Raw genomic sequence first — 21076 nt, 5'->3', positions numbered from 1 at the left:
GGCCCATCTCTGCTCCAGTAACCGCTCGAACATGTCATAGATGGAATTCCATCTAGTCTTGCAGTGTTGGATGAGACGGTGGTCATTTTCAACGATGTCCCTCGGCTGCTGCCTGGCCTTGAGCGCTGTCGTCGCCACGGTGCTGTGATTAAAATGGGAGACGAGACGAGCTGCAGCCCCAACAGCACTAGAGACAGCTGTCAATTTGAAGCCGTCATTGATGGCCAATTGGAGTGTGTGTGCAAAGCACCGATGCGACTCCCAATCCAGGTAACGAGTGTGTGCCACCACAATATTAGTTGCGTTGTCATGGACGCAGACATCAACTTTTTCGGCTATGCCCCAACTCTCAACTGCAGCCTTTAGGACATTGGACATATTTTCTGCAGTATGTCTCTCTGGCATTGCTCGTGTCTGTAGGATAGCACTCTTCAGCTCCCAGTCTTCAAAATAGTGAGCGGTAATTGTCACATAAGACTCTGTAGTCAAACCTGTCCATGCGTCAGTGGTAAGAGAGACGTTCGTGGTTTTGGTCAGAATCTCACGGAGTGAGGCGGCCACCTGATGATACGATCCCTCCAATCGGGTTGTCATTGTTGCGCGACAGGGCACGGTATATTCTGGTTCGACGAATGCCATCAGGGCACGGAAGCCTTTACCCTCGACAAAGCTAATTGGCAAGGTATCTTCAGCTATCATCTTTGCTGTCAACTGTGTGAGCCTTTCAGCCCGCTGAGCGTCACAGTGGCGAGGCTGCGCTGTAAAGTTGTCCATGATGCTTTGGGTTTTCTTTGATGAAGGCTGTGGGTGTTTGCTACTGATGTGAGTTGACATCACCGATGTAGATGAGTGATATGCATACTTTTTGCTGCACAGTTTGCATTGTACACGTTTGTTGTCGTCAATCTTCACAAAAAAGTCCCACACAACACTCCTAGGAGTTGCAGCTGCCATATTTCACGCGGCGCGGTATTTATTTACTTTGCTGTGGGCAAGCAGGAAGTAAACGCACATGGGAGGACTCTGAGCAGACATGCACTAGAGCAGCACAGACGCGCGCAGCACAGACATGTTCAGTAGTGACACACACACACACACCCATAGCCTGTAGGCCTACAGTTCCCGTTCCCATTTTGAAAACAGTTACTTTATAACGTTTTTGAACAAGCCATTACAAAATTATTATTATAAAAAAAATAAAAAATAAAATATTATAAAAAAAATAAAAAATAAAATATTATAAAAAAAATAAAAAATAAAATAAAAACGATTTTTCGACTCGTCCATTTTTGAGTCGCCGTGAGCACGAGTCGAAAATCGAGTCGATTTTCAACTTTTTTCAACATCCCTAGTCCTTTACAACGATTTTTTTCGCGCTCAACTGCACCCTCTACCCAGTTTGATAGGGGTGGTGGGTTTTGCCCGTTGGAGGCTACACTCCATGGCCCCAGTGACATTAAGCCTCTCTGCCTGGTGGAGCTCTTCCATAGAACAGACATGGTCCCCAGCATTTCCGTCATGTCCTTGTCTGCTGGGCACCTCGGCTCCTCCAGGGCGAGCTCAAATTGGTAGGCCCGCCATGTCGCATCGAACCCCCCCTGGTGGCGGTGGTCCCGCAACAGGCCCTCCAAGGTGTTGAGTAAATATGTCGCTGACTTAGACACTAAGCTGCTAAGATACCTCCCCCTGTACATTCTGGAAGGGTATCGGCATGCTTTCGGTCGACAACAGATTTTTAATGCTTTTTTAAAGTCTATTAGATCCAGCAGGGCCAGTACCTGAGGGGTGCTCCCCCTCTCCCACCTTAGCACTCCCTCAGGCCTGGCCGCCAGCTGGATTTCGACTTTTGATGTGAGGTCCTTGAAATGGTCAATGTATTTGTGAGCCCTGGTCACTGCTGCCTTTTCCACATTGAGGTTTCTCAGGCCCATTGCTACAATGACACCCGAGACTGGGTGCTTGAAGAAGGGCGACTGGTGCTGGTGGGGGCCATCACAATAAAGCTGGACGAAGTTTAGCGCCCCACCAGTCCCAGTCGCCCTCCAAACTGCACCCAGTCTGGGGTCAATGTTCAAAGACCTGTTCTCAATTGCTGTTGGGTCGGGGTGATCTTGGGTGGTGGAGGGCAGGAGGAGGCCCAGGGGGGCTGAATGAAGGCTGTGTGGGGACTGGGTGACAGTTAGGGAGGGTGAGATAAAGGAGAAAATTGGTGGAGGGGGATGAGCCAGAGGAACTAGGCGTAGGGTCCGGACTCATCAGGGAAATAATCCCTGATGTAATAGTAGCCTTCCCCCCTGGTGAGATCGTGATAGAGAATTGTTGTCAATCGCCACAAAAAGTATGTCTTGATTACTGCCCAAATTTCCTCAAACCAAAGCTGGAATAAATAACGGAAAAGGTACTCCACAGCAAAGGGCACGACAAGGAACACACAAAGCACATTTATAGTTAAAATTATGAAATAAAGCAACATTGCCAGCTTTACATTTCCCTGCCCCGCACGTTTGTTCTCCTCCTCATAGAGTCGTAACTTGCCTCCTTTTTCTTTTTCTTCTTCTGCACCCTATACTTTACATACGTATTATGTAAAGTTACCGCCACCAATGGTGGGTTTTATTGATTGATTGAAATCCATAATGCTGGAATACAATTTCGGGTCCATAGTTACCTCAGCAATGGAGTTCCTCAGGATCTTCCTTTAACTTTAGAATTTATGCCCATCTCCTACTTCCAACGGAGGTGTGTTTTGCACAACCTTATATATGTTTGTTAATTGAGCAAGCCAATTAGCATCACACCTAAGCCACCCCCCTCCACATTTTTGGACACAATGTCAGTCCTTTCTCTAGTGACAATGGCTGGGTTTCCCAAACAACACTTCCACATGCTCAGTTGCTCCTCTAGGCCGCACACAGAAGCCTGTGAACATAGACATTTCGTGCATAGATGTGCCACGCAATGGTAGGCCTCAAGCCTGGTATAGGCCTCAGGCTTGAGGCCTGGTATGCTAGGCCTCAGGTCTACCATTCTGATTTAATTTAATAATATTTGGATTGCTGGACAGCTGACAGTAGGCTCTCTTTACTCTTAAAAAAAAAAAATATATATATATATATATGGTAATATTCTTTTAGGATATCAATCCACTTTATAATTGTCTATCATATTGTTTTTGTGTGTGTGTGTGTGTGTGTTAAGGCTGTACCTTAGCCCTTTTTTTAGGACTCGAACTTCGGCAGGAATTTTCGAGCGAACATCTGGACCATTTGTTTCTAATTAATTTAAAAAATAACCCGTCTCGATCAGAGTGCAGCGCGTCTCCCCTGCTCTTTATCAATCTCTCTCGTCTCTCCCAACACACACACACACACACACACACGCGCACACACCGTCAAGTGGCTCCGCGAAAACAGCTGATCTGCAAGCTCATGTGAGCTTGCTGGCAGGCAGCTAAGACAGCGTATATTGCTCGTTATTTGTTCCACCTGTGTATCCGTTTTGCAATGATGAAACAATGATCAGAGTTCCCTGCTTTTTGAGATGTGATGCTAGAGAGCATATGCTAATATATCATGGCTGCTAAGAACGGTTCCCCTGTCAGCGATCATGCTGGTGTGTGTGTGTGTGTGTGTGTGTGTGTGTGTGTGTGTGTGTGTGTGTGTGTGTGTGTGTGTGTGAGAGAGAGACGCGTCAGACATTCCATTCAATGGAACTCTTTTGTTCTCACAGAACAAGGTGAGAAAGGTCAATCACCTCAGCTGTAGGCCAATCAGCAAATGAATGTGCACGGGAGATGGGACAGCAGAACTAGGAGATATTTCTTTAAAAAATCATAACTTCTGACAGGAATGCACTAGAAACTTACTTTTTTTTACATGCTCATATCACATTCTCGCCGAGATATATTTTTGAGTTAATAAAAAAAGGGAAAAAATATTTTTTATTAAAAAAAAAAAAAAAAAAAAAGAATGGTTCAAGCCCATTAATTAAGATTCGAGTGCCAACCCTAACGAGCGAACATTCGAACCTTGAATGTTTGGGGACAGCCTTGTGTGTGTGTGTGTGTGTGTGTGTGTGTGTGTGTGTGTGTGTGTGTGTGTGTGTGTGTGTGTGTGTGTGTGTGTGTGTGTGTGTGTGTGTGTGTGTGTGTGTGTGTGTGTGTGTGTGTGTGTGTGTGTGTGTGTGTGTGTGTGTGTGTATATTTAGTAGTAAAGAGAGCCTACTGTCAGCTGTCCAGCAGTCCAAATATTATTAAATGAAATTTCAGAATGGTAGACCTGAGGCCCACCTACCATTGCGTGGCACATCTATGCACGAAATGTCCACAGGCTTCTGTGTGCGGCCTAGAGGAGCAACTGAGCATGTGCAGAACCAGTTCTTACACCTTCAACCGATGACATGGCATCAGTCTTGGCTTTCTTCTTGCACCATTTATCAAAATGGTCCCCTCGCTACAGTTTGTTTTAATTGTTTCATTATTTGACCACACCTCATACATTACATGGATGCAGCATTGTCTCGCAAAAAAGTCAAGTACTCTTTCTCCCACAACGGGTTGAATGCACGTTTTGCCATTTAGAGCAAATTAAGACGGCTATATTAGCTAGCTAATTAGCAATCAATGCATTGTTTTCCTCCTCGTGGGGAGGAAAACAATAACCCAGCCACCGTCGTTGTTGTGTTACTGCGCGCAGGTGCAACCTATTAGGGTAAATATGCATTGTAAATCATGCCGACTTTCCAAATAACCAAATTAATTCAATAAAATATTGGATCGTGTGTATTTTAGAGTATACATGTACTGTATTATATTTACAATATTATACCGGTATAAAAATATATTTATTGTATGATTGACTTATTTGAAGTAGTAGGGGGTAATACCGTCATGAAATGGCTAAAATCGTTACGCGGTGGATAAAAGCACCACATTTGGTACACGCACTCTTTAGGGTGTATCTCACCATCTCAGAAGGGGTGCCCACATTTTTAAACACATTAAAGGCTTTTTTTAGGGGAAAATCCAAAATGGCCGCCAGAAATGACCTATTATACCTAAAGGTGATATAATTCTGAAATGTTGACTGATTGTGCCAAGTATAACGTTCACATTTATAGTTATTAGACTAATATTAAAAGATTTGGCAAGAAGAACCCCTGACAAATGTCTTAAATATGTTTTAAACAACTTTAAATGCCAAAAAATTACTTAAAAACCACTCTGAATGAGATGACCTTCCACATTAATCCGTTTCTGAGTGATATATTGTCAATGCCAAAAATATATAATTGTTTTTAAAAACTTTTAAAAGACCATATGAATGATTACCAATAGATAATATATTGTAAAAATCTTCATATGACCAGAGATAAGGCCTCTATTGGGGCACAACTCCTATCGTCAAAAAATGGCCAAATCGTTACGTGATACAATCTATACAAACATGAAATTTGGTACAGATGTCCCTTGGGTCATCCTAAATCATCCTAGAAGGGGTGCCCAAAAAATCTTTAACAGGAAGTGAGCTATGTACAAGATTCAAAATGGCCACCTAAACTGTTGACAGTTGACTCAAAAGACACCAAAATAATCTCCAAAAAGCATAAAATTTGGCACACATGTCCCTTGGGTCACCCTGAGACATCCTAGAAGGGGTGCCAAAAACAATCTTGAACAGGAAGTGAATTATTGACAAAATTGAAAATGGCCGCCTACAGTGTTATTGGTGATTGACTCAAAAAGCCTATAGAATCTCATAGAAGCATACAATTCAGCACATATGTCCCTTGGATCATCCAAAGACATCCTAGAAGGGGTGCCCAAAGGAATCCGAAACAGGAAGTGAGTTATTGACAAAATTGAAAATGGCTGCCTACAGTATTATCGATTGTCTCAAAGACAACTAAAGAATCTCCAAAAAGCATACAATTTGGCACATATGTCCCTTGGGTCATCCTAAGACATCCTAGAATGGGTGCAAAAATAAATCTTACACAGGAAGTGAATTCTTGACAAAATTGAAAATGGCCACCTACAGTGTTAGATATTGACTCAAAAAGCTTATAGAATGTCATAGAAACATACAAGAGACACACATGTCCCTTGTGTCATCCTAAAACATCCTAGAAGGGGTGCCCAAAGGAATCCGAAACAGAAAGTGAGTTATTGATTAAATTGAAAATGGCCGCCTACAGTGTTGTCGATTGTCTCAAAAGACGACTAAAGAATCTCGAAAAAGCATACAATGTGGCACACATGTCCCTTGGGTTATCCTAAAACATCCTAGAAGGGGTGCCCAAAATAATCTGAAAGTGAGTTATTGACTAAATTTAAAATGGCCGCTTACCCTACGTTGTTGACAGATGAAAAGTGAGTTTTTTGCTAAATTCAAAATAACCGCCTAAAGCAGAGACATCATAAAAGCGTATAGTGCTCATTCCTAAAAGGGATTATTTGTTTGTTTGCATTTGTTTATTAAACCTTTTAGGAAGGGGCCATGTTGAAGAAATTCTAAATGGCTGTTTAAACTGTTGACAACTGCAGTCTGTAGTCTCTACATCATCATATTTATTTATTTTTCTTTACTTTACTCTTTGAATCTTCTTTATTCATCTAACTGCATATCTTTATCTATTTTACTCAGCATCTTTATCTTACTCTGAATATTGTTATTTTACTCTCTCCATACAAGCAACAAATCTTGTCTTTAGGGTGTATCTCACCATCTTAGAAGGGGTGCCCATTAAAGGCTTTTTTTAGGAAAGGAAAAATTACCTATTACCAAAATTACCTATTATTTCTAAAGGTGATACATGTTGAAGAAATTAGAAGAAATTCTAAATGGATGTTTAAACTGTAAATGTATAACCTGGCGTATTATGTTTAAATTTACACTACATCAGCATATTTATTTCCTTTTCTTTACTTCACTCTTTGAATCTTTATTCATCTAACTCTACTCAGCATCTTATCTTACTCTGCATATTGTTATTTTATTCTCTGCATCTTAGTTATTTTGCACTCATCTTGTTGCTTATGTTGGACTCTATCTTCTTATTTATTTTCTTCTAGCAACTGTGTGCCATTTCGCAACTACCAACACATTGACATAATGCTGTGCAAGGTAACCCAGCATCCTGGCACCGTCTTTCTCGAACAAAGAGGCAGCCTCTGGCAAGAGTGTGAATAAAAGTGTCCACAAATCAGCAACTTTAATCCGTCCATATTTCAGACCAAAAGCCAGATTGGTAAACTGCTCCATCTGAATGTTGTAGCAGTGCAGCTTGTGTGGGAGGAATGTTTTCCATTGAGAGACATTTTTGAGCAAACAGGTCCTTCCTTAGATCATTAACATTTTCAATGTCAGTTGTCTTGCCATACAGAACCATCAGTTTTCTTTTGTATCACATGCTTTAGGTGGCCGTTTTCAATTTAGTAAATAACTCACTTCCTGTTTCAGATTATTTTGGGCACCCCTTCTAGGATGTTTTAGGATAACCCTAGGGACATGTGTGCCAAATGTCATGCTTTTATGAGATTATTTAGTTGTCTTTTGAGTAAATCGACAACATTGTAGGTGGCCATTTTCAATTTAGTCAATAACTCACTTCCTGTATCAGATTATTTTTGGTACCTCTTCTAGGATGTTTTAGGATGACCCAAGGGACACGTGTACCAAATATTATGTTTTTTGGAGATTCTTGGTGTCTTTTGAGTCAATCGCCAACAATCTAGGCGGCCATTTTCAATTTTGTCAATAACTTACTTCCTGTTTCAGATTTCTTTGGGCACCCCTTCTAGGATGCCTTAGGATGACCTAAGGGACATGTGTATCAAATATTATGGTTTTTGGAGATTCTTTTGTTGTCTTTTGAGTCAACTGTCAACAGTTTAGGCGGCCATTTTCAATTTTGTCAATAACTCACTTCCTCTTTAAGATTGTTTTGGGCACCCCTTCTAGGATGTCTTAGGATGACTCAAGGGACATGTGTATCAAATATTATGGTTTTTGGAGATTCTTTGTGTCTTTTGAGTCAACTGTCAACAGTTTACGTGGCCATTTTTAATTTTGTCAATAACTCACTTCCTGTTTAAGATTTTTTTGGGCACCCCTTCTAGGATGTCTTAGGATGATCCAAGGGACATGTGTACCAAATATTATGGTTTTTGGAGATTCTCTTGTTGTCTTTTGAGTCAACTGTCAACAGTTTAGGTGGCCATTTTGAATTTTGTCAATAACTCACTTCCTGTTTAAGATTTTTTTGGGCACCCCTTCTGGGATGTTTTAGGATGACCCAAGGGACATGTGTACCAAATTTCATGCTTTTATCCACCGCGTAACGTTCCAGACGGAATTACCCCCTACTAAAGTGGTATAGGTCGTCTTTTACGCTTGGATGAGACCCACCATCTCTCAACTGAACCATTTGCATCAAAAGCATCCTCGTGTGGACCCATGATGCTTGGATACATGCACTTCTGGAGCTGCGAGTTGGCCAAAGAGGAACGATGGTCAGATTTTATCCTCTTCATTGAGGAGAATCCCTCAACAAAACAAAAAAAAAAGACAGAAAATAGAGACATTCTGGTTTCAAATCTCTTTATTTTGAAGCATAGGTAAAGACACAGTTACACTTCTGAAGTCCTTTAAAAGAAATAATATATATACACACAAGCTCAACATTGAAATGAATACAAGCAAAAGCAAAATGCACATGTGAGTGACATGTTGAACAGTCTGCTTTGGGCAAATATATTTAGCACATTTTGCACATGTTTTTGTTGTCTTGCTGTCAGCCGGCTTGCAGACATAGCATCTCTTCCTCATTGGTGTACTCGGAGAAGCCCTCTCTGGGATCGCACTCAATGTAGCTCCAAATGGCTGGCCTTTTCCTCTTCCTCCTAGAATCAACCTAGAAAGATGAGGATGATGATTACTTAGTCCTTTTTGCCAATCCCCTGGCATATGTGTCCAGATTTGACTGAGGGACTGCCATTGGATTTATTTTTGACTTTTTGTTTTTTCATGTCATACTGTATGAAAGCAGGGAATAATAGCTTCAGATTTACATATTGGTAATGTCTTGCAGAAAACAGGCTTGAAAGGTTCAAATGTTAGTGGTCTCTAACATTACACCTAGCTACATGTTTAAGCATTTATTTCATATTTACATTGATTTCAGCTCAAAACAGAAATGTCAATCTTTCTACGTCCGAGCATAGACATGGTAACGCCCCGCCTGCCTCTGATTGGCCTACCGACAACACACCGACTGTCCTGTCAATCATTCAATCAAAGCAAAGGGCATAAACAATATTAGTGTGCCTCTTCTACAAAAAATAAAGTTACAAGTTAGACCTACTGCCGCACGTGCCATTCTCTTGTACTTACTGTATTGTTTCCCACCACGGAGTAACCTCACATCTCGGATTACAGTCTGGTGAGACCATGGGGGCTAGACGGGCAGTATCGGTAGGCCAATCAGAGGCAGACGGGGCGTTACCATGTCTATGCTCGGAGACTAGATATATGCCTTTGCCTTCGCCTTCATCGCTCCCTCGATACGCTGCGCCACGGGCAGCCCGTGGCATTGCCCGGGAGTTATGGAAGCCCAGGTTTCCTGGATGCTTAATTGCCACCAGCTCTTCTTTGTTTTTGGGTCTGGTGCCCCTCATTTTCCTCTTGACAATACCCCATAGTTTCTCAATGGGGTTTAGGTCCGGCGAGTTGGCTGGCCAGTCAAGCACTGTGATGGCATGGGCATCAAACCAGGTTGTGGTGCTTCTGGCGGTATGGGCAGGGGCCAGGTCCTGCTGGAAGATGAAATCTGATCCCATGTCACATCCATCTTGTATTTCACCCTCTTGCTGGTAGCTGGGGGCGAATTCCTACGATATACATTATTTTGGTGTGGTGTTAGGTAGGTAATGGGTACAAGGTTTTCAAAAAGCTGTGCATACGTGTTGGGCGTTAGCCACGGAATATGGTGATTTGATTGGCTGAATGTGATGATGTACGATGATGTATGATAAGAGCGCCCCTCACTTCACACGAGTGGGATTTTTCCACTTCGCTGTGGTCTTCGATTTACCCATTTAGACCTGAGGCCGATGAAAATCCTATGTTTCTGTCACTGGTGCTCAACCTTTTTCATGTCAAGGACCCCTATAATTATCTGTATTTGGCCGCGGACTCCCATCTGAAAATATGTTGTTCCAGGGATGCCCCCAAAAGCAAAGTTAACCAGTAATAGACCGTGAGCCAGGGGGGCTGGTCGGTACCATCTGGCCGACTAAGGCTCATAGTGATTTTTGTGAAGGTATACATGTCTAGAGTTAGAAAATATGTGATAGCATTGCACCAGTGGTAGCTTTATCAGTGCTATCATGCATTTTATTTTATAACACTAGGCGAAAATTACATGGGTCAATATGAAAAACATATAGTAATACACCGCCAAAAAAAATGATGAATTGGTTCTGGTACCTCTAGGCATGCTTAAGAATATACTGAAAATCTAGGAACATAATTTATATTCCGGAAAGGCGTCATTTTCAAGATGGAATCCAATATGGCTGCCAGGAGCTTAAAATGGCTATATAAAACTAGTACTGAGAAAACTGTTCGCCTTTCTTCGTCCTTTTAAAAAAAAAAACTTGACTACAGTAGTGGTGGACTCAAAAACATAAGGGAAACTTTGACAGAAAAAGACTCGCTCACCGTATACAAAATAGAAGTAAAACTCCTTACACTGAGACTTATTTTATCATGATCATAAAGTGCTCTGTGCTCAAAGTGAGCGAGTCTCTTTCTGTCAAAGTTTCCCTTATATAAAACTAGTACTAATTAATCATTATTTGGGGTTTTAGGGCTAAAGGAATGTGGCTGAATCAGTGAAAGTGAAATTATCATCAGGTAATTATGTATTGCCAAATCCAAGATGGTGTCCATACCAAACCCAAAGTGATGTTCTATTGAATAGAGGAAAGAAGCACTGCCGTGGTCCTTGTAATGATGATGATGATGGATACTGCATTTGGTCATGATGAGGCAGGCATCATTATGTCCCTGATGCAGGGTGATACGCATGCTCAGTGAATAAACTGATGTGCTTGTCTTGTTGGTGTATTGGGGTGTATCGGGTGGACCTATAGTATAAAGTACAGAGCATTATAATGGGACACCAAGCTCAACTTGAAAGTTAATTTAACTGATGTCACACAATTTGGATGGGAGATCCACATTTTGCTAAGGGTGATCCGACACATGATGAAATGTTCAAGCTACAAATGAGAAGTGATGTTGATAAAGATATACTTTTGACGATATGGTAGACCAGGATTTGGGAAAGATAATGCTGCCAGTCAGGAGGGCTAGGGCCAGGAGGATGTGGTGGGTTGATTTTATGATCCTGATTACTGAGTTGAAGCTTACAGAAATTGAATGTAGTTGCAAAAGATAAATATTATCATAGTGTGTTAAGGCTCATTCATAGTCTGGATTTTCGGTGGTGGGGTGACCTCCGCTCCGGTGGTGGGGTGACCACCGGAGCTGAAATAACGTTGAGCGGTGGTGAGTAAAAACAGAGAGAAGGGCTGTGGTGGTGGCGGTGGTTTGCTCTTCACCGCGGCTCGTGACGTCATGTTGTAGTTCGGTGGTCACCTCACCGAAAATCCAGAGTATGAATGAGCCTTTATACTATTATTACAAATACCAGTTCTTGTGATGTTTTTGACAGTTTTTTTAAGTGAATCATGAACGCTCATCAAGTTGTTTCTATTTGTTGTTCTCCCATAGGTCAAATTTAGCCTTGACCTGACCTCAACATGTGAAATTGACCTGATATTTAAAAAAATAGCTTCAGGAATGCATCTTACTTATACAACAGAAAAGTGGCATTAACCCTTTCGGGAGCGTTCCTCCGTTAACATCCTCGGTGTTATACACACCGACACTCTACACTCTTTGTGCAGTGAAATCCTTACAAACTCACTTACAGTAGAGTAGAGTACAGTACCGTACAGTAGAGTACAGTACCGTACCGTACCGTAGAGTACCGTACAGTAGAGTACAGTACACAGTAGAGTACAGTACCGTACCGTACAGTAGAGTACAGTAGAGTACAGTAGAGTACAGTAGAGTACAGTACCGTACAGTAGAGTACAGTAGAGTACAGTACCGTACAGTAAGAGTACAGTACCGTACAGTACCGTACAGAACTGTACAGTAGAGGACAGTACAGGAGCACAGTACAGTAGAGCAGTACAGTACTGTACTGTACAATAGAGTACAGTAGAGCAGTACAGTACTGTACTGTACAATAGAGTACAGTAGAGCAGTTCAGTACAGTAGGCTACAGTACAGTACAGAGGAGTACAGCATGAGTACGCCCCCCCCTTGGCGACGCGTGCAAGCTAGGATGAGCTGGCCGAAGGCCCACGAAATTCTAGTTCTATACATATGAAAATGCAATGAGCTCGCTGCTCAGTGGCCTTTTTGGATTATGCAAATTGCCAGTTTGGGCAACCAAGCTAAAATTGTTGTTTGTATGTTCCCAAATACAAATCAACAACAAAAAACAACAGATAGAAGACTAAAAGGTAATATTAATGTACTGTATGTAATGGTGAACGGAAAGTTATCTTATGCATTACTTACACTGTACACTATATTTAGGTTATTGAATTTCATTAAACATTTCCTTAGAATTTAGTTTATTGAATTTCATAAAACATTTCCTTTCATTAATTTATGTTAGGAACCTTTGTGCTACATCTTTCATGAAAACAGAAGTACGTCTCATGTAGTCACTATGTTGTCTCTCCTGTAATAGATAATTACTATATTTCTAGATATGCAAATTTTCAGAGAAATATATTGTCTGAGCTGTATCCCAACCATTCTTCAAAGATAAATGATCAATAATGAGAGAGAACCATCAGTTTGAAGTAGAATGCTTCATTCGGATTTTGAAAATTGTGTTTTGGCACGTGGTTATAAACGGAGTGATAACACACAGAAAGCTACCACCACTGCAATGCTATCACATATTTCCTAGCACTAGGGGATGTATACCTTCCCAAAAATCACGAGAATTAGTCGGCCCATTGGTACCGATGACCCCAGATTTTGTTCCTAGCCTTTGCTTTTGTGACAGTCACAGTGGAAAACCCTGATTCACGCAGGTACGTGCTCTAGCCCAGTGGCGTCCGGGGACTCCCAGGGGTCCTTGAGGGAGTTCCAGGGGGTCCCCAGCTAAATGATATTTTGGAACCAAATGGACCCTTATGTGTACAAATGGAACCATTTCTACACTCTCAGAGTTACATTAACATTGATTTTACAATATAAATTGGGGTCTCAGAGATAGAAATGCCATTAAATGGGGGGTCGATACACTAATGCATGTCAAACTGGGGGTCCTCCGTTGAGAATCACTGCTAGAGCCATAAAAAATCTTCTCTTATGGGGGTCCCTGGCATGTCTTTTCAAATGGGGGTTCACGGGATAATTAGTGTCAATTTGGGGGTACTTGACATGAAAAAGTTTGGGAACCACTGCTCTAGCCACTTATCAGCCAAGGTTGTTTTGAACGCAATGTAAGCAATGCGAAAATGTTGGCTCATCACAATTTGTGTCCACACTTTTGTCTTCAATGTTTGTGTTTACACAAACACTCAATGTTTGTCAGGTGGTACATTTGTCTTTTCTGCCCTAAACAAACGTTAAAGTCCATAGACTTGGCTGGCAAAAGATACATCATAATAACTACCCTAAACAAACATGGGAAGACCTCAGCAGGCGCAAATTAATTCATACCTGGCAGGGAATTTGTTAAGAAATGTATACACATATTTTCTCAATTCAAACAGGCGATTAAGCACCTACCCCCTTGAAAGCCACCTTAATGGTTTTCTCTCATTTTGTCTTTTGCCTAGACTTCCTGCACCTCCCTGTGTGTCAAGAGGAGGTTTCACCTGAACAGCAGGAGAGTCTGGTCCAGGAGGAACCAGAGCCTCCACACATTAAAGAGGAGGAACAAGAGGAGCTACTTCAAAGACCAGAGGAGGCTGATAAGGCAACATTGACATTACTAGCAGTGAAAATTGAAGGTGATCCAGAGTATGAATGAGCCTTTATACTATTATTACAAATACCAGTTCTTGTGATGTTTTTGACAGTTTTTTTAAGTGAATCATGAACGCTCATCAAGTTGTTTCTATTTGTTGTTCTCCCATAGGTCAAATTTAGCCTTGACCTGACCTCAACATGTGAAATTGACCTGATATTTAAAAAAATAGCTTCAGGAATGCATCTTACTTATACAACAGAAAAGTGGCATTAACCCTTTCGGGAGCGTTCCTCCGTTAACATCCTCGGTGTTATACACACCGACACTCTACACTCTTTGTGCAGTGAAATCCTTACAAACTCACTTACAGTAGAGTAGAGTACAGTACCGTACAGTAGAGTACAGTACCGTAAAGTACCGTACCGTACAGTAGAGTACAGTACCGTACAGTAGAGTACAGTACACAGTACCGTACAGTAGAGTACAGTACCGTACCGTACAGTAGAGTACAGTAGAGTACAGTAGAGTACAGTAGAGTACAGTAGAGTACAGTACCGTACAGTACCGTACAGTAGAGTACAGTAGAGTACAGTACCGTAGAGTACAGAACTGTACAGTAGAGGACAGTACAGTACAGGAGCACAGTACAGTAGAGCAGTACAGTACTGTACTGTACAATAGAGTACAGTAGAGCAGTACAGTACTGTACTGTACAATAGAGTACAGTAGAGCAGTTCAGTACAGTAGGCTACAGTACAGTACAGAGGAGTACAGCATGAGTACGCCCCCCCCCTTGGCGACGCGTGCAAGCTAGGATGAGCTGGCCGAAGGCCCACGAAATTCTAGTTCTATACATATGAAAATGCAATGAGCTCGCTGCTCAGTGGCCTTTTTGGATTATGCAAATTGCCAGTTTGGGCAACCAAGCTAAAATTGTTGTTTGTATGTTCCCAAATACAAATCAACAACAAAAAACAACAGATAGAAGACTAAAAGGTAATATTAATGTACTGTATGTAATGGTGAACGGAAAGTTATCTTATGCATTACTTACACTGTACACTATATTTAGGTTATTGAATTTCATTAAACATTTCCTTAGAATTTAGTTTATTGAATTTCATAAAACATTTCCTTTCATTAATTTATGTTAGGAACCTTTGTGCTACATCTTTCATGAAAACAGAAGTACGTCTCATGTAGTCACTATGTTGTCTCTCCTGTAATAGATAATTACTATATTTCTAGATATGCAAATTTTCAGAGAAATATATTGTCTGAGCTGTATCCCAACCATTCTTCAAAGATAAATGATCAATAATGAGAGAGAACCATCAGTTTGAAGTAGAATGCTTCATTCGGATTTTGAAAATTGTGTTTTGGCACGTGGTTATAAACGGAGTGATAACACACAGAAAGCTACCACCACTGCAATGCTATCACATATTTCCTAGCACTAGGGGATGTATACCTTCCCAAAAATCACGAGAATTAGTCGGCCCATTGGTACCGATGACCCCAGATTTTGTTCCTAGCCTTTGCTTTTGTGACAGTCACAGTGGAAAACCCTGATTCACGCAGGTACGTGCTCTAGCCCAGTGGCGTCCGGGGACTCCCAGGGGTCCTTGAGGGAGTTCCAGGGGGTCCCCAGCTAAATGATATTTTGGAACCAAATGGACCCTTATGTGTACAAATGGAACCATTTCTACACTCTCAGAGTTACATTAACATTGATTTTACAATATAAATTGGGGTCTCAGAGATAGAAATGCCATTAAATGGGGGGTCGATACACTAATGCATGTCAAACTGGGGGTCCTCCGTTGAGAATCACTGCTAGAGCCATAAAAAATCTTCTCTTATGGGGGTCCCTGGCATGTCTTTTCAAATGGGGGTTCACGGGATAATTAGTGTCAATTTGGGGGTACTTGACATGAAAAAGTTTGGGAACCACTGCTCTAGCCACTTATCAGCCAAGGTTGTTTTGAACGCAATGTAAGCAATGCGAAAATGTTGGCTCATCACAATTTGTGTCCACACTTTTGTCTTCAATGTTTGTGTTTACACAAACACTCAATGTTTGTCAGGTGGTACATTTGTCTTTTCTGCCCTAAACAAACGTTAAAGTCCATAGACTTGCCTGGCAAAAGATACATCATAATAACTACCCTAAACAAACATGGGAAGACCTCAGCAGGCGCAAATTAATTCATACCTGGCAGGGAATTTGTTAAGAAATGTATACACATATTTTCTCAATTCAAACAGGCGATTAAGCACCTACCCCCTTGAAAGCCACCTTAATGATTTTCTCTCATTTTGTCTTTTGCCTAGACTTCCTGCACCTCCCTGTGTGTCAAGAGGAGGTTTCACCTGAACAGCAGGAGAGTCTGGTCCAGGAGGAACCAGAGCCTCCACACATTAAAGAGGAGGAACAAGAGGAGCTACTTCAAACACCAGAGGAGGCTGATAAGGCAACATTGACATTACTAGCAGTGAAAATTGAAGGTGATGATGAAATCCGAGACACAGAGCCTGAAGCCGGCACCTCAAGCAAACGCATGAAAACACAAGCTGATGTAGAGGACTGTGGAGCATCACAACCAATTAGTGATGAACAGCTCCGCTCTGCACTCTGTTCTGAATCTGGCACTGAAGCCAGTGATGATTGGGAGGCTCACTCCAAGAGGAGTCGCACAGGGAACAATATCTTTATGTGTAAAGTTTGTGGCAAAAGCTGTATTCACAGGGGTCATCTGAATTACCACATGAGGACTCATACAGGGGAAAAGCCCTTTGCTTGTACAGTTTGTGGTAAAGGCTTTGGTCAAAGGAGTCATCTAAAAGACCACATGCCGAAACATACAGGAGAAAAGTGTTTCACATGTAAAGTGTGTGGTAAAGGCTGGAGTAAAAGCAGTTTTCTAAAATTCCATACATGTGCAGATGTTTCACATGAACAGCAGGAGAGGAGCCCCAGGAGTCTGGTCTATGAGGAACCACAGCCTCCACAGTTTAATGAGGAACAACAGGAGTGGACCTCCAGTCTGGTCCAGGAGGAACCACAGCCTCCACAGTTTAAAGAGGAACCGGATGATCTATTTCAAAGACCAGAGGAGGCAGATGGGACAATGTTGACATTTCTAGCAGTGAAAATTGAAGGTGATGATGAAATCGGAGAGAGCGAGCCACAACCCATGAAAACAGAAAATAATGCACAGGACTGTGGAACATCACAACCTGGTGTTGACCAGCTCCTCGCTTCATACTGTTCTGAATCTGGCACTGAAGACCGTGATGTGTGGGGGGAGACCAGCGATGGTCTGTCAACTTTAAATCCATCAAACTCACATAAGAGACAAACACATTTGTGCAACAGGCTGTCCCGGGATGTGAAATTATCAAAACAAACTCACTCCACGAGGAGTCGCACAGGGAAAAAGACCTTTATCTGTACTGTTTGTGGCAAAAGCTGTAGTCACAAGGGTCATCTAAATTACCACATGAGGAGTCATACAGGGGAAAAGCCGTTTACTTGTACAGTTTGTGGTAAAGGCTTTGGTCAAAGGAGTAATCTAAAAGAGCACATGCCGAAACATACAGGAGAAAAGCTTTTCACATGTATAGTTTGTGGTAAAGGCTGTGGTCGAAAGACTGATCTAAAAGTACACATGACGATTCATACAGGAGAAAAGCGTTTTACTTGCACAATTTGTGGTAAAGGCTGTATTCACAAGGGTCATCTAAATTACCACATGAGGAGTCATACAGGGGAAAAACCCTTTAAGTGTCCAGTCTGTGGTAAAGGCTGCATTCAAAGAAGTAATCTAAAAGTGCACATGCTGATACATACAAGAGAAAGCTACTCAATGGGCCCAGGCCAGAATCTTCGCTAATCGGGGACACTCAAGGTGGTAAATTCTAGTTCTATATAATTTTCTCAACATGATAACCCTTCCGAAGTGGTAGCTTAGTTGCAGTTATCAGCATTCAATGGCACCAACCATAGATTTAAAAAAAAAAGAGACTAAAGAACATGTTATAAAAGGACGGAAAAATCTTGTCTATGGGGGTTTCTCTTGGCAGTGGAGTAACAAAGTATTTTTCTTCTAGTGAAAAAAATCCTTTCTGGCCAAAAAGTGCATTTTGTTTGTGCTTTTCGTGCAGGAAGCAGAGAGTAGCATAGCTCTAATGCAAAGGCATTCCATTAGAGCTATGGACCAGAGCTAATGTTTGGGGAGAACTACAACTACTAGTACTACTTGAAATCACCTTTGTTCACTATTCTGATTGTTGGTTTCAACTGCAGCAGTTCTTGACCCTACTGTGCATGCCTGAATGCATTGAGTTCCTGCCACATAATTGGCTGATTTTAAATTTGCGTTATGATGAAGTGGTACAGGTATGCCTAATGAAGTGACTGGTGAGTGTGTGTGTGTGTGTGTGTGTATATATATATATATATATATATATATATATATATATATACTGTATATAAATGGACAGCTAGCTATGTTGAGTCATATTTACTGAATTGTATAATTTTTAAGTTTAAGTTTATTTCTGTTAAACTCAGGATGTTGCATCCCAAGAGCCACACTGTTCTGCTAAAAATCCATAGTCCATAGATGTTTCCCTGCCTTTGTAGAAACTTGCTTTATGTTTAACTTCAGTGTGTGTGTGTGTGGGTGGTCCTATTCTTTAACTCGTACCCTGCCGATGACGTCCTTTTTCCCAATGGCGATCGCTGGTGATGACGTCTTTGACGTTTTAGGTTTTAGTTTTTTTTTTAATATTAATTCTGATATCCACCGGCTAGCAGCGTCCCCGTCGCTGAGCAACGCTCTGCTCTGGTTTGGTCTGTCAACAAAATTATTCCCGTCCACCACGATTAGTAGCGCGATCACGAAACGCCCATTTTCTCTGAATCCTTTCTCAATTTGGGGTTGTTTGAACAGAACGTCGATGTTGGCGTCTCATTACTATATTTTGCTTCCTGTTTTTTGGGGGTTTCTTTCACAATAAGTCACCACTGCTAGGGGAAGCAGTGAGGGATTCAATGTTGGCAGACGATCAGGTTGTTTTGTTGACGGCATTCGCCATCGTCAAAGTTTAACTCCAAGCTACTTAGATTAAGTGTTCTCCGACCTTTCAGCCCCAGCCCCCCCCAACTTGATCACGGAGGGTGGGGTACGGGGGATGTGGCGCTACAGGGAGGCAGCACCAATCATAAACCACGTGGGGGACGTATCGTCCATATGGAGGAGCCCGCCGCCACGGTTCACTAAAGGCTCATTCATAGTCTGGATTTTCGGTGGTGAGGTGACCACCGAACTACAACATGACGCCATCGCCCCAGCCCTTCTCTCTGTTTTTACTCACCACCGCTCAATGTTATTTCAGCTCCGGTGGTCACCTCACCACCGAAAATCCAGACTATGAATGAGCCTTAAGGTTCTACAAGTATTCTACAAGTACTAATGACTGAAGAATAGGACACGTGAAGCACTTTTGTGATTTAATTTTGTCACTACATTCATACTCCTTTCCTGTCAATGCCATTATCTGTTTATACCAACAACGGCTTCTTATTTGATTGTAAAAAGAATGCCAAACAAATGCCTCAGTAGTACAGTCTTATCTTGCTACTTTCTGTCTGGAATTCCTTAGGCTACGTTAAATAAATGTGTTTCTGATTCCATAACCAAAGGACAGGGCTGTTGTCACGGTTATTTCACAGTTACACTTCAACATTTGTCTAGATACGAGTCTCTTTTCTGTTATTGTGGGGAAAGGTTTTGCAGAAAATAGATCGAGCTCACAGCATGCTCACATAATGCATGCTGGATGATTTTTCAAAGCATTTGTCTCAACAAGCTTTTTTTGTTTTGTTTTCATAAGGCTCACCAGATCAAACTACTGATGTTATATTAGGTATCTATGGAAAATAGCATCCAATTTGATTCCAATGTGTTGTGTAAAATGTACGACGACTAGGGATGGAGCCCGAAAATTGCGTCCATTACAAACCCGGTTCGGCATTTATCGAGACCCGATTATCAATAAGCTTTTGGCTTGTCGTGTCTGGTATAAGGTATAAGGGCGCTGGGACACGACGGGTGGTTGCGTGGTGCGTCATCGTTTTGCCTTGGAACGAGTGAAAAAGTTTGGTAACATTAAAAAAAAAAAAGACGAGGGGAGCTAAATGCAATAATGTAGCCTACCACAGTTGTTGCATGCACGAAAGGGAGCATTTCGACAATGCATAGACATCTGTCCATAATGCATTGTATTAAACCCAAATACGATACCTTTGCATCATGTCTGCACCGAGTCGTAACTCGTAACAACACGGGAGCAGTCAGCTGCTAGCCTGGCGCGGCCAGACTAATAGCGAGGACGTTTCCTCCCCACATATGATATATATTTGCGGGGAGGAAGCGTAGTTATATCTCCCACGGATCGATTGAATAGTCTCACATAATACGTGACTTATTCCAATGTGCATGCTATCAGTCTATCGTTGCTGAAAAGGCAGAGCTACAAGCTCACAACGCGGTGCAACCAGACGCGGTGTGAGCTTGTAGACTGGCTATTTTTGGTGCGTGACACCACCGTACGATGATGTATACATTACGCATTTAAAGTGACAGTATACAATTAACAGTCTGTTAGAAAGGTGTGTGTGTGTGTGTGTGTGTGTGTGTGTGTGTGTGTGTGTGTGTGTGTGTGTGTGTGTGTGTGTGTGTGTGTGTGTGTGTGTGTGTGTGTGTGTGTGTGAGTGAGTGAGAGACACCTTAGAACTGTTTATTGGCATACAAACTATCACAACTGGCCAATAAAAATAAGGTTCTGTTCAGAATGAATTGTCTCCAGTCTTTCCACAAAATAATAGCAAATGCTCGATAGTGGGCTCGATAAGGACCCGGCTCGATAAGCCTGCTCGATAAGGTGATCGTTATCAATAAAACCTTAACAAGCTCCATCCCTAACGACGACTATC

General features: G+C 41.8%; 1 long non-coding RNA gene across 1 annotated transcript in view; it reads left to right on the top strand.

The window, feature by feature from the left end:
* Nucleotides 1-19776, top strand: part of LOC306924878 — a 38258-nt gene extending 18482 nt beyond the window's left edge. The window contains exons 2-3 of the long non-coding RNA XR_013790221.1: nt 13940-14113; nt 16408-19776. This is a non-coding gene — a long non-coding RNA (uncharacterized lncRNA). The remainder of the gene's footprint in view (nt 1-13939; nt 14114-16407) is intronic.
* The last annotated feature ends 1300 nt before the right edge of the window (nt 19777-21076 follow it).

Source organism: Electrona antarctica, assembly GCF_951216825.1.
Source record: "Electrona antarctica genome assembly, chromosome: 6".
Taxonomy (NCBI): domain Eukaryota; kingdom Metazoa; phylum Chordata; class Actinopteri; order Myctophiformes; family Myctophidae; genus Electrona; species Electrona antarctica.
Note: the sequence above shows the minus strand (reverse complement) of the source record. Positions and strands in the feature narration are given on the sequence as shown.